Genomic DNA, 13,711 nt, shown 5'->3' with positions numbered 1-13,711 from the left:
AATTTGGTTTGGGGGCATAAGAGATAGAAAGATGTTTAAGGAAGACCGACAGATTCTTGCCTAATCATTCTAAATGACAGTGCTAAGAAAGTTGCAACACTTTGAGAGCATGTGCTCACATAATCAAAACTCTATGAAGTCAATGAGATTACTCAATGGAATGGCAACTAGTTATATATAGATTTTAATTGATATTTACTTTTAATGAACATACCACAATTATATGATTTGATTTTTATAGTTTATTAGTATCTTTTTATTGGTTTATTAGTATCTTCAAAGATATAAGTAAAGATATTTAGCTTTGAGAAAGCTAAGTGAACAACCGTACCTAGATGTACAAGGAAGGAATAATTCAGAAAGCAATTGTTAAGAAGTTCACATATGCTTTGTATTGCTTGTATGGGTCATATATTTCATTTTGGTGGGGGGAAATACATTTAAATAAGAATAAAAAGTGATAGAAACATGATTCAGTACACATATATTCACTTCACATGTAAAAATTCACACGCCATTAAATATCTTTATTTTATTTGAAAGATATGTACTATTTTTTACACTAGAGTAATATGTACTAAAATTAAGACTAATAAATATTTTTAAAGAGTAAAATAAAAAAATCAACCTTGTTTATGTCATAAACTCTTTGATCATGATATCCTTATATGACATGCATTAATTTACTTGTTGCAGTTACATAAATTATACCCATATCTTATATTTAAGGAGATATGAATGTTTTGAAAACATATAATTTAAAAGTACAAGCATATTTTTAAAGGATATATGTTCAAAAACAGAAAACACATATAAAACTATTTTACTGTTATCTAATGTGAATGGGCATGTAACTCTACTTTGAAACTGCATGGCTACTTACATTTCTAAAATAAAGTAACTTTCACTTATTTTGAAAAGTTGAAATATCGCAGAATACGTGCATTCTAAACTATGTTGTCAGTCTTGTTGGATTTTGTGATAGGCTACTCAGAGAAAAAACATGTATGATAGTTTTTTAAGTTATCAGTTAGCTCAATTAGATTATTAAATTCAATAAATATTTCTTTAAGTACTTAGTTAATATCTCGTTTTTGAGTTCAATTGATTATCATAAAGAACCACTTAAATTTTTGGAATATTAATTAAAGTAAAAACTGTGAGGAATGTGAAACCATCTCATAAAGGCTCAGGTTTTCTTATACTTTAAATGTATATATATCCACTTACTAAAAAGCATGCCTGATTGAGTACCTCTCTTCGAGGTGCTATTATTTTATCATTATTAGTTCAATTGCTATTATTGGACAAATTGTTGAATATATCATTAAATCCATGTTATGTGTAAGATGTTGTTAGTTCCCATAAGTGATATAAAAGGCAATACTCTGCATGGGACAAACTATATGCTGTTACCTAAAAATTCTGTACAACTTTCATGAGTTTTGATTATGTATTATCTACTTTAATCAAATGAAGAGTTGAAGAGCAATAATATATTTTTATCAATCCAAGAAATTAAATTTTTGTGACTAAAGCAATTAACTATAATGTACTGCAAAGCGAAATAATGGAATTATCTATCAATTTAAGTAATATTTGATTTTTGTTATAGTCTGTTATGTTTTAAAGTAATTTAGCAACTTACAATAAAGAATTCTGCAGTAATACTCAATTATATATCAGAGAACTCATATTGAAAAAAAATTTGATAAGTGAAGTTGTATTTATTTGCAACATCACAAAGTCACATAAATAAAAGATAAAAGATAAAATTTTTAAATTGTTAATATACGTGTCAAGAGAATGACAAGTATAAATCCTTCCATGACATTGTAAAGCCAAAGTATGTACACCATTTCTTCATTATATTAGCCCTTTCTGTGAAGAAACTTTAAATATAATTTTACAGAAAAAACTATATTTACCTTTAATACTTACTGATATTACAAACCTTATTCAGCTCAGGAAGAACACAGTTGTCCAACTGATCATTTTTCACAGGAGACATTGAATGCATTACCTAAATTATTACTTCAACTGTGATATATATATATCACATATATATTAGCATAATATATATATTAGCATAGGTAGCACGAGTAGGGCTTAAGGGAAGGTATTACTAAGTTCAAATGATAGTTAAAGACAAATCAGGTCAACTGACTTATTTTTTATGAACAATTGAATCTTGTATAGTTTCAAATAGCCACAGAAATCACCAGGGACCCACATTTTAAACACTTGAAGCGTATCAGATTGTGGATGTATAGCTATTATAATAAAACTTTTGGTACTCTTCTATATACAGTGGGAATTAACACATTTAATAACATTAACAAAATTATTTACCATAAAAAATCAGTCTCTAACCTTTTATATTAAGTATGTTGTACAGACATTTTTTTTATGTCACTAACCTGCCCTGAGGATGCCAGCCTTTCCAAGAAGTGAAAAAGGCAACAATCTTACATACTTATGTGATAAAATTTGAGGTGTATTTTTCCTTTCAGTCCATTGGGGAATTCAATTGTTGGAGACACATTTTTAATGTTAAAACGTGTTTCCTACTGGATGGAGTAAGACTTACTAGGTATTGCCACCTTAGGATAAATTTGTGTATCAAATCTTCTCTGATTAACGGGCAGATAAGAGTAAAATGTCAACAGTAGTGTATACAAAGAGGAGTGCACAGGCCAGGGAGAAGAGCAAGGAACACTCATTATGGAGACAATATGATAAGACTAAAATAGTGCTGAAAGGAAGATACTAAAGACAAAATTGGCTTTCACATTCTACTAAGGCTGACCTTGGTTTTTACTACCAGGCAGTGTTTAGAGTGCCATTGGTATAAGTGAGATGGCTTTGTGTGAGCATTGTTTGAAGCTTGACAGTGTAAGCTTACCTGCATGTCCACATTAGCTTGTTTCACCAATGTAGTGAAAACATCTGCAAGCAAACTTGGATCTTGACAGATTCATAAAGAGCGACTTCCTGTGTATTCTCAGAACATCTGATGGGGCTCTCTAATACTTTACATTTTACCCTTTTTGAATTTCATTTCTTCCTCTATAAAAAGCTGCTTATAGCATCAAGAACTTTTTCAATACATATTAAACAAAGAAAGTGTAACCTTTGTCATCATCTTAAATGATGAGTCACAAAATAACAGAACGGGACAATTTGATGTTGGCCATTCTAACTATGGATACATTTTAATGCAACCCTTTTGATGCAACTGTCTTGATGTAAAATCACTGTTTTCTTTTTTTCTTTTTTGATCATTAATAATGTGTACAAAAGACATTTCCAACCCTATGCCATCCCCTAACCTCTCTCTAATTTTTATAGACTTCCCTTTCCCTTTTACTTTTGTATTATTTAATTTCTTTTATATAATGAATATATAGTAATTTTATACTAGAAGGGTTTGTTAAAATTTTATTGTCAGAGGGAGTTAACCTCTATGATTATATCAGTTCTTTTACCAGCACTATCATTCTAAAATCATTTGTAATATTAAATATATGTATATGACTCTGAAAACAATCAGAAATTTAAGAGAATTCTCTGTGCAGTCTGGGATCCAATTTTAGCCAAACTTGTCTAACTTTTAATATCATGCTCAGGAAGCCTATAGAATACAAAGTTGTCCATTTTTTAGATCAGTGTTTTTCAGCATTTGTAACTTGATACATCCTTTTGAGAAAACGTTGTAAGCCTCCTCTCTTACTACTCTTGAGAATTTTAGGTCCATCCATCAGGAATATTTTTAAGAGCTTCACTTTCTAAAATTGATAAGAGGAAAACAGTAGCTGAATTTTCTATGCTCCAATCTTGGATATGAGTTTGTTTTTGAAGGAGAAAACTGAACATTCACATTTTTCTTCATTAGCCTAATTGTTCTTATTATGCTATCTTATGTTATATTTATTTAGTATAAAGTCAAGGTAGTGATTAAACACTTTGACTAGGGTATCTGTTTAACACATTATTTGGTAATAAAGTAGGCTGAGGTATTTTTTTAGGTTGCATTAAAGTAATATCCTTCAGATATGGTAAGTCATTAATGGCAAATGTTTTACTAGTTCAGAAGTAGGTGTACATTTGCAACATAATAGGAATCCCTTAAATATAATGTTTGAATATTTTTGCAAAATAAAAATCTCGGAGCATGTTTATGGATATACTTACAATTATTTTTGAAGGACTACAACGGTTGGCCTACAGATGCTCGAGGGTATTGATTGGTTGATAACCCTAAAGGCAAACATTTAGAAAATGCAATAAGAACCCCATAAGTAAGGTGCTATTTAGGATAATATTACACTATTTACATATAAAGCATAACTGAAAATTAATGAGGTTGATATACATAAGTGCCAGAAGAAAGTCTCATTTGCAAAAATGAATTTTTAAAAATCAAATCGTATATTAGGTATGTCAGTGTCAGTCCTTCAGTTAGAGGAAATTAAATATCAGTTAAATATTATAAATGAATCAGCAAAATTCTAAATCAAATATTAAGTTAAAATATTATTTCACATAAAATAATTACAAATCAAGATGGTATTTTATCCATAAGTATTAAAACAATATTAAAACCTGGAAGGAGAAATAACACTAGAAAAATCACTATTTCAGCATCAATTCTTTTTAAATTATCATTTGACAATACATATTTTGGGATGTGAAAACAACGTTAATATTTAACATGTTTTAAGTATAAAATGTTTTCCAAAGCATGTACAATGAGCAAAAGTTTTTAAATACAGAGATTTTTTTTTTAAAATACAAAGCTGTGGGAACCCACTCAGAACCCTGGAGTTGGTATAAAGTTTACTTTAAGCTGAAGGCAATTTGAGATTCAACAGATGCAGAAAAAAAAAAAATCCTGGGAGCTTCCCTTATCTGACTAAGAGCAATTTCTGGAAAATCAGGCTACCATAAATCCCTCTCCATGGAAGTTTTATGGCTCTGACAGAGACAAGAAGACCACTTATATCTGTATAAACAAACAGCACAAACTTATCACCTGTCCATTCTCCTAAAAACCCATTTGCTTTTCATAAAGAAATCTATTTATTTTTCCTTTAGAAACTGGTCCTCACTGACCCCCCTCCACTAGGGTAGTATATAAGACTTGAACCATTAAACAAGCTAGCTCCTTTCTTCTTTGGCTGCTGTATACATATGAAATAAACCTTTATCCCTGTTAATCTTTTTTTGTCAGTTTAATTTGCATAATCCAAGAAGCCAAGAGTGTAGAGAAGTTTATTCTCCACTAAAAAGCTAATTCCTTCTGTTCATCCAGGTAAAACGAAGTGATGTAAAGACCATTCGAGTTATAAGATATACATAGGAAATATTAATTATCCAATTATTTTCAGACATTGAAATATTTTATTAGCTCATAAACTTATCATTATGTTACCAAAATTTGAAGAATAGTATAAAATATTTATGTGATAAATTATAAAGCTACGATATAAATAATTTAATGTGACTCCCTTTTTAATCTTTCACATACAATGGGCTATAACAACAAACTGTTATATTTATTCATTCCTCATGACAGTAAATAAAAATTAGTTCTGACTTCAGATTAGTGAAAAACAACTTGGGTAAAAGCTTTGTTACTTTAAAATCCAAAAGGAATACATTTAATGTTATAAATTTAAACTCCATTTTTATGTCTCTATTACAACTCCAAATAGTATAAAGATTTATTGAACCAAATATGAGAACATATGTTCAAATTAAACCTCTTTTAATAACATTTTTATTTACCTATAGTAAATAAAAATAATTTCTTCATAAAAAGGGACAAAAAACTGGTTCCACCTAATATGTTTTAAGAAGCAGAGGTATAAAACTAAAAGCAACCTTTGAAAAATGATGAGACTCCATGCTTGGTGAAGAATCTGGTGGCCAAGTTATTAGTCTGTACAGTAAAACTTTTACAAAGCACTGTAGTAAAGCATGAAATCATTTCAATACACAGTAATGACCCATTCAATCTGCTGTAGCTCCCACTTGATTTTACCTAACTGTACAAGTAACATTGCAGAGAATAAAACATTTATGGCTAGAGAACTGCTGTCAATGGAATTACTTCCCCCTAGTGGTTCACTGTGACTATTGCAGCCATAACAAATGTGAGCTACCATTGTGATATACACTTTATTCATGAAGGATTTATTTATTGCTCCCCCTTCTCTTGGGGGAAGGATCGATATATCTTATAATTAAACATTTCTGCTCTTTCATTAAAAATCTGGTAGTTTAAAATTTTCTTCAAAACTTATCAACTGAAAATATATTTTCTGATGTTTTTAACATTTTAGTGTACATTTCTAAAATTTTAATGGATTTTTAAAAAGTCTGGAATTCCTAGGCAAGATTAAATTTTTTCTTAACTTCTACCTCTCTCTTTGGTCCCACTTGCTTCCTCCTAAACCACGGCATCCTTTATATCATTATTTTGCATCTATCATATGCTCTCCTTTTTGCCTTTTTTCTCAGCTATTTATATATAAATCTGTGATGTTTTCTTATCAACATTCTGTAATCTCAAGTTTCTATCCGTCTTACTGAATTGTTATTATTAAAGTTCCCACGTGATTTCCATAGATTTTTCTTTTTTATGGGCTAGTGACTCTAGATAGAAAACATACCCCTGACCACAAGCTGCCTCTACATATTAATCTAAATACTACATAATTCTTGCCTACAAAAAATAGTGCATAGAATATTTTTCAATTTCACATGTGCAATTTTATTACATCTGATACTACTTATAACTACTTTTTAAAATGACATTAAGGGTAATTTTGTGATTGTTCAAGACAAATTTTATCCAATTTTTTTTCTATAAAATTACTTATTTTACTTTTAGCCTACCCTAAGAAAGGATATTACAAAATAGCAATTTCAATTCAAAAATTGTTCTTTAAAAGTCACAAGAACTTTGTGAAGATTTAATGGCTAAGTTTGCCGCTTTATCTCTCCTCACTTGAAATAGTAAGAAAAAACAGGCATTTAAAGTGCAATGTCTAGCAAAGAAATGCCTATCTTACTGTAACTGAGTCATCATTAAAATGCCAGTACAAAAGAAAGAAAGAAGGAAAGAAAGGAAGGAAGGAAGGAAGGAAGGAAGGAAGGAAGGAAGGAAGGAAGGAAGGAAGGAAGGAAGAAAGAAAAAGGAAGAAATAAAGAAAATGCCAGTACTCAATCCTGAGCAGGAGGAATAAATTCCAGCATTACAAAAAGGCTTAATGTATTTCTTTGGAATGACAGGGATACTCCATATTTAAAAACGACTTAATATTTCATTCAGGATTAAAACATGACCACATTTGAACAGTTTATTCCCTCCTTTAAATTTAAAAAAAATCTATTTCGATGAAGTATAATTTACATATAATAAAATTTGTATATTTTAAATGTAGAGTTTGATCAGTTATGATGAAGGTATACGCACTTGTGTAATCACTACGCCAATGAAGATTAAAAAAAAATGATTTCATCCTCTTGCTCTACTCATCACCCCCAACCGCAGGGAACCACTTTCTTATTTTTATCACTATAGATTATTTTTGTCAGTTCTAGGAGATTATGTAAATGGAACCATGCATTATGTTCTTCTCCTTTTCAATTTCTTCTACAGCTTGTTCAAAACATCTTTTTCTCTTTCATTGAGTCTTATTAATAGACTATTTAAAGCACACATATCTCCCTGCCCTATACTGTTGATTAATTAATTTAATTTTTTTAACTTTCTTTTCAAGTTATCACGGATTCTTTAATAACTCAACCTTTATCTAACATGTTACTGCCTTTTAAACTTAATGAGTCATGTCAAAAGAGCAATGAAGTGAACTACTAGAGCAATTACAAAGGATAAAACCATTGGAAAAAGCTTTCAAATACAAAATGGTGCGTTGTCCAGATAAACAACAGTTCTTTTCTAGTGCGTACAGAGCATATATACTTCATTAAAAAGATTAAAACATACATTTGGAGATGTATATGGGATCTATTTATATATTTTCTTAGATACTATGAAAATGATTATTTTAATAATAGATATATTTTAGGTAGAGGGCCCCAGTTTTTATATTTAGGTTTTACGTACTTCGAACATTTTTTTTTTGATGTAGGCAGCTAAAATGTGTACCAGCTGAAAGATACTACTAATTTGTTATGCTATACCACTACGCACTACTAAAAGAATAATGCAAAGCCAATCGGAATGAGAGAGTTTTACTCCTCTGAATAGGTGTAATTTTAAGTAAGAGTATTCCATACTAGAGATTTAAAGGGAAAAAGAACAGAAGGTAAACTTGATACATCTGCTTTTTTATGGCATTCAACTGTAAATAGCATAACTGTACACAAAAGTTTTCTGATATAAAGGCCTCTTTTCTGGAAATGATAGTCATGTTTGGCAGGTATTGATTAGATAGAATGGGAAAAATGAAAGACATGGACTAAGAATTTAACTTTCCTGAGTTTGAAACTTAAGTTTTCCTAACCAATTGATTTTGAACAGGAGTAATTTGAGGATTTGTTCCTTTTTTATTTATGTTGCAGTACTAAACTACAATTGAGTAACAAAAATAAGGATGCCAGAAGCTCAGATACAAAATTTTATTATATTCATAGTATAAAAAAATTAAAGATTTAGCTAGATTAGTCAATATCCTATTGCCTGAATCTAACTGCAAATTTTCTTCTGTTTGCCAACTCTTCTTAATATAAAACAATCTTACATTCCCAGCCAGTACATCTGTTAAAAATTTTCAGGTTCCCAGAATAAGCAAATCTATAGAGACAGAAAGGATTTCTGGTTGCCTAGAGTTGGTGGGGGAGGGGTGGAAGGAGTGTGTAGGAGAACCTAGGGGAGTGGGGGAGCGACTGCTAATGTGTATAAGGTTTCTTTTGAGGATGATTAAAATGTTCTAAATTGTTGTGATGGTTGTACAATTCTGTGAGTATAATAAAACTATCAAGTTGCATACTTCAAAAGTATACATCAAATTTTATACTTTAAATTGGTGAGTTATATAGTCTGTGAATTATATTTCAATAAAACTGTTAAAAGATTTTGAGTTGAATTCATCCATATCTTAAAATAACTGTGGAAGATTGATTGTATTGTTAAAAATACATTGAGGAAAATATATTAATTTCACATAATAATAATTTGACACTTCAACTTCTTTATTCACTGTTGATATTTATTAATGGTTATTTTGGGAGGTTCTGTATTTTGTTATGAAAGTTCATATTGTTCTCTCAACTCTCTTTTTGTTTAAATTGTACCGGCATATATACAACTGGTAATTTTCATTAAAAAAATAAAAAATCTAATGAATTCAGAATTGACTTTAAAACTAGTGACAGAATCTGATTATATAGGCTTTTCCTCTGAATAGTATTTGGAAACTAATTCTTAAAGTCCTCTTAGATAGCAGGTGGATTTGTTTGGTATACTTTGTTTTAATTACAAACCATCTAGTCATAATATTTACTCAACTTGATGTGGCAAGCTTCTCTGTAAAAATCACAGGAAAAGCTCTGTACAAAATATATTATCCACATAAAGTTATTACCAGAAGAAAATATTTTAAAGTTATAGAAAGCTATAAAGTGGGAGCTTTAAAATTTGACATTAATATGCTTTGCATTTAAAATGCAGATCCCATGTATAGATTTGAGATTGTTAAATTATGAAAACATGACTATTATATATGAAATTATATTATAATAGAAGCATTTATTATGCTATAAAGATAAAAAAGCAGAATGAAATTTCACATAATATGTAGTGAAAATGTTTCTCGTGATATTATGACTGCCTTTTTTTCCTAGTAAATGTGATTTGGGAGAACTTAAGGTGAAAACGTCTGGTACCTTTTCTTCTTTGTTGGAGCAATTCTGCAAAGCAAAAATTAATGCTCTCATTTTTTAAGATAAGAATGCTTAGACCCTAAAACCTATTGCTCTTTAAACTATTCCCCTAACTACCATGAGAACACTTGCTACTGTATGGAAAAAGAGTATATAGATAACAATATTAACCAGTCCAAATATAATACACCCAAACTTAAATATCATCTTCAAAAATTTTAGATTTTACATTTATATACTCTAAATGCTCTTTTTCTGGGGGGAGAAGGGGAGAACCTACATAGACAGATAGCTAGATGCACACATATATACTTACTTACTTACTTACATATATACATACATACATACATACACACACATACATACATGCATTGATTTATTGCAAGGAATTGGTTTACACAGTTGTGGGGTGTGGGGGCAGTCTATCAAGAAGGTCAGGAACCAATGCTATAGTCTGCAGGTAGAATTTCTTCTTCTGGTTCTGCTCTTAAGGTCTTTCAACTGATGGCTTTTGTCCCATACAAATTATTGAGGGTAATCTCCTTTACATAAAGTCAATTGATGATGGACTTTTATCACATCTACAAAATGCCTTTATAACAGCATTTAGATTGGTGTTTGATTGACTAACTGGGGACTACAGCCTAGCTAAGCTAAGACACACACACACACGCACACACACACGCACACACACACACACACACACACACTGTGTATTACAGGAAAAGAGACAATGCCCTCCTAGGATGGCTGCTATCAGAACTACCATGAGGCATCAGATTAAGTTCTTTTAAAAGCCTAAAAAATTCTCTTTTCATTCCTTTCAATATGCCATAACTTTTTATTGGAAAAGTATATTTGATAAAAACTTAAGCAACTGAGGAAAACAAGTGATAAAGAATCATAAATGATTTCCAATTCAAGACAACAGACTGAGTGCCCACATTCACCTCCCTTTCCTCCTTATTGGATTAACATTGCAATAAAGGAATACTTAAAGAAACAAGTCCAAGTACCCATCAGGGAAACAGAAACAACTCTAGGCATGTCCTGTCCACAAACTCACCACTCCTTCTTGCACCTCCTTTATCATTTGCTCAAATACTCCTTATTCAAGGAGGTCTTTTCTAACTAACCTATTTTAAATTCTAAACACCATCACCACCGCCCTCTAATACTCCTCTACTTCACAGAGACAGAAATCTCTATTTATTTTATTCATTACTATTTCCTCAGTGCCTTCATCTGTACCTGCCACATAGTAGGCACTCAATAAATATGTTAAATAAATTAATGGATGAATTAATGGGGTATAAGGACTAAAATATCAATTCTAAGAACATTCTCCTTTGAGTGAAACAAGGATCATTACTTTAGACATATGAAGATGTAATTGCAATTCTAGCATCTACTACAGGAATCAACAGGGAGTAAGATTTATTTTATAAATATAATGTGAATGCTATGTACTTGTTTTTATATTTTAATTATTCTATAAATAAATAATGTGCGACAATTGTAAAATAAAATGTAAATATTATTAACCTCAGCAATATAAAAACAGAAGTCTCACTAACAGATATCAGAAAAAGAAGTGGGGGAAATTAGGGCTATAATAAACTTACTGTTAATAATGGGGGGAAAAAACATAGTTTAAAGCCAGTGGAACAAGAAGTGAAAAATAGTATTACATTACAAAAGTTACTTGTGGGAAAAGTAAAAATAATAACTATCCAAATGTGGGAAGATAGCAAAGGCCAGGTTGGAGAATAGGTAGATGCCCAAATACAGAGTAAATTTCCATATTTTAAAGAGAGAAGTTGAAAAGTTGCTAGCAAAATAGTATAAACGTATTATTTAGATTATCAAATGTAGCCACCAGAAGAATCAAAAGAGAAACAGTTAAAAGAATTTTCCTCTAGGGTATGAGCCTAGAAAGAGGGGAAGGTACCTGTTTTTTTTTCTCCCAGCTTCATTGAAATATAATAGATAATTAGTTGCTCATATTTACATTGTACAATTCAATATTTTTTTTTTCAGTTATAGTTGGCATACGATATTAGTTTCAGTTATACAGTGTAGAGGTTAGAGCTCAAATGATCACCCCAATAAATCTAGTACTCCTTTCCCCCTTACATATTTATTACATTTTTGACTATTTTCCTTATGCTACACTTTATATCTCCATGACTATTTTGTAACTATCCATTTGTACTTAATGCCTTTGCGCTTTTTCACCATCCCCCCAACAACTTCCTGTCTAGTAGCCCTCAAAATATTCTCCGTATCTATGAGTTTATTTCCATTTTTGTTATTATTAATTCTGTTCTTTAGATTTCACATGTATGTAAAATCACGTGGCTGTTGTTTTTCTCTGACTTACTTCATTTAGCACAATACCTTCTAGGTCCATGAAGGCAATATCTTTGTCCATTCCCTTTATTTTAGTCTGTGTGTGTCTTTTAATCTAAAGTGAGTCTCTTGTAGGCAGCATATGTAAGGAGTCTTGTTTTCTTATCCATTCAGCCACCCCATCATTTGGTTGGAACCCTTAATTCTTTTCCATTTGAGTTAGTTGTTGATAGATATGTGATTATTACCAATTTTTATTCATGATTTTGATACCTGTTTTTTCTTAAAGTAGTCCTTCCAACATTTTTTGTAATAGTGGCTTGGTATTGATGAATTCCTTTAGCTTATTCTTTGTCTGGGAAGCTCTTTATCGTTCAACTCTAAATGATAGCTTTGCTGGATAAATTATCCTTGGTTGTGGATCCTGTGTTTTTATCACTTTGAATATTTTGTGCTAAGCCCTTCTGTCCTGCAAAGTTTCTTTTGAGAAATTAGCTGCCAGTACTATGGGTGCTCCCTGGTAGGTAACTAACTGCTTTTCTCTTGCTGCTTTTAAGATTCTCTCTTTGTATTTAACCTTTAGCATTTTAATGATGATGTGTCTTGATGTGAGCCTCTTTAGATTCTTCTTTCTTGGGAGTCTCTGAGCTTCCTGGGGTTGTATGTCTATTTCCTTCACCAGGTCCATCACTGTGAAAGTCCACTCATGGGAACGACCCCTTTAAGAGGCGTCTGCACTCAGTGGCTCGGACCTTGAAGCCTTATGTCCTTGCCCTGTCCTACCTCCTGCCGTTGCAGGGTGATTTTTTATTTCTCTCCCTAGTTGTAGGGCTTGTTCATCTAGACCCCAGGCAACTCTGCTTGCCGTTTGCTCTATGTTCCCATCACAACTCTGATGTGTTCATAAGAGCAGATGAACAAAGCCTCTATCATCTATTCCATTTTTTCACTATAAATGCTCTTAATCACAAAGATTTCTAATTAAACAATTTGAGCCTACTCTTTTTAATATTATGATTCATTTCTTCTATTTTGTTATTTCATCACCAATTACTATTATTAGATAACATTTTGCACACTTTTCCATCTTTATTTCTATTAGTAAATAATAATTCCCTCACTTTTCAAAATGAACTGATATTTGAAAATATATACATTCTTGATTTGTAGTGATGTATGAATGATGTTTCTTTACTTGTCTTCCACTTATTTATTTATTTGAGAACATTGTCAATGACTAAGTAAATGTTATACAGAGAGTATTATTTTGTGCATGAGTGTTTGACATTTTTTTTTAAACTTAAGAATGTTAGTCAAGGTACAATGGAAAAAGTATACACCTTTATAGTCAGTCAGACCTGGTTACTGGCTCTATCCCATATTAACTATGTATTGGGGCATGTGACGTAAGCTTTCTGTGTCTCCATTTCCTTTTTGTTATGGT

Source organism: Pteropus alecto, unplaced genomic scaffold (genome assembly GCF_000325575.1).
Source record: "Pteropus alecto unplaced genomic scaffold, ASM32557v1 scaffold112, whole genome shotgun sequence".
In the NCBI taxonomy this organism is placed as follows: Eukaryota; Metazoa; Chordata; class Mammalia; order Chiroptera; family Pteropodidae; genus Pteropus; species Pteropus alecto.
This window is presented reverse-complemented; position numbering follows the sequence as displayed.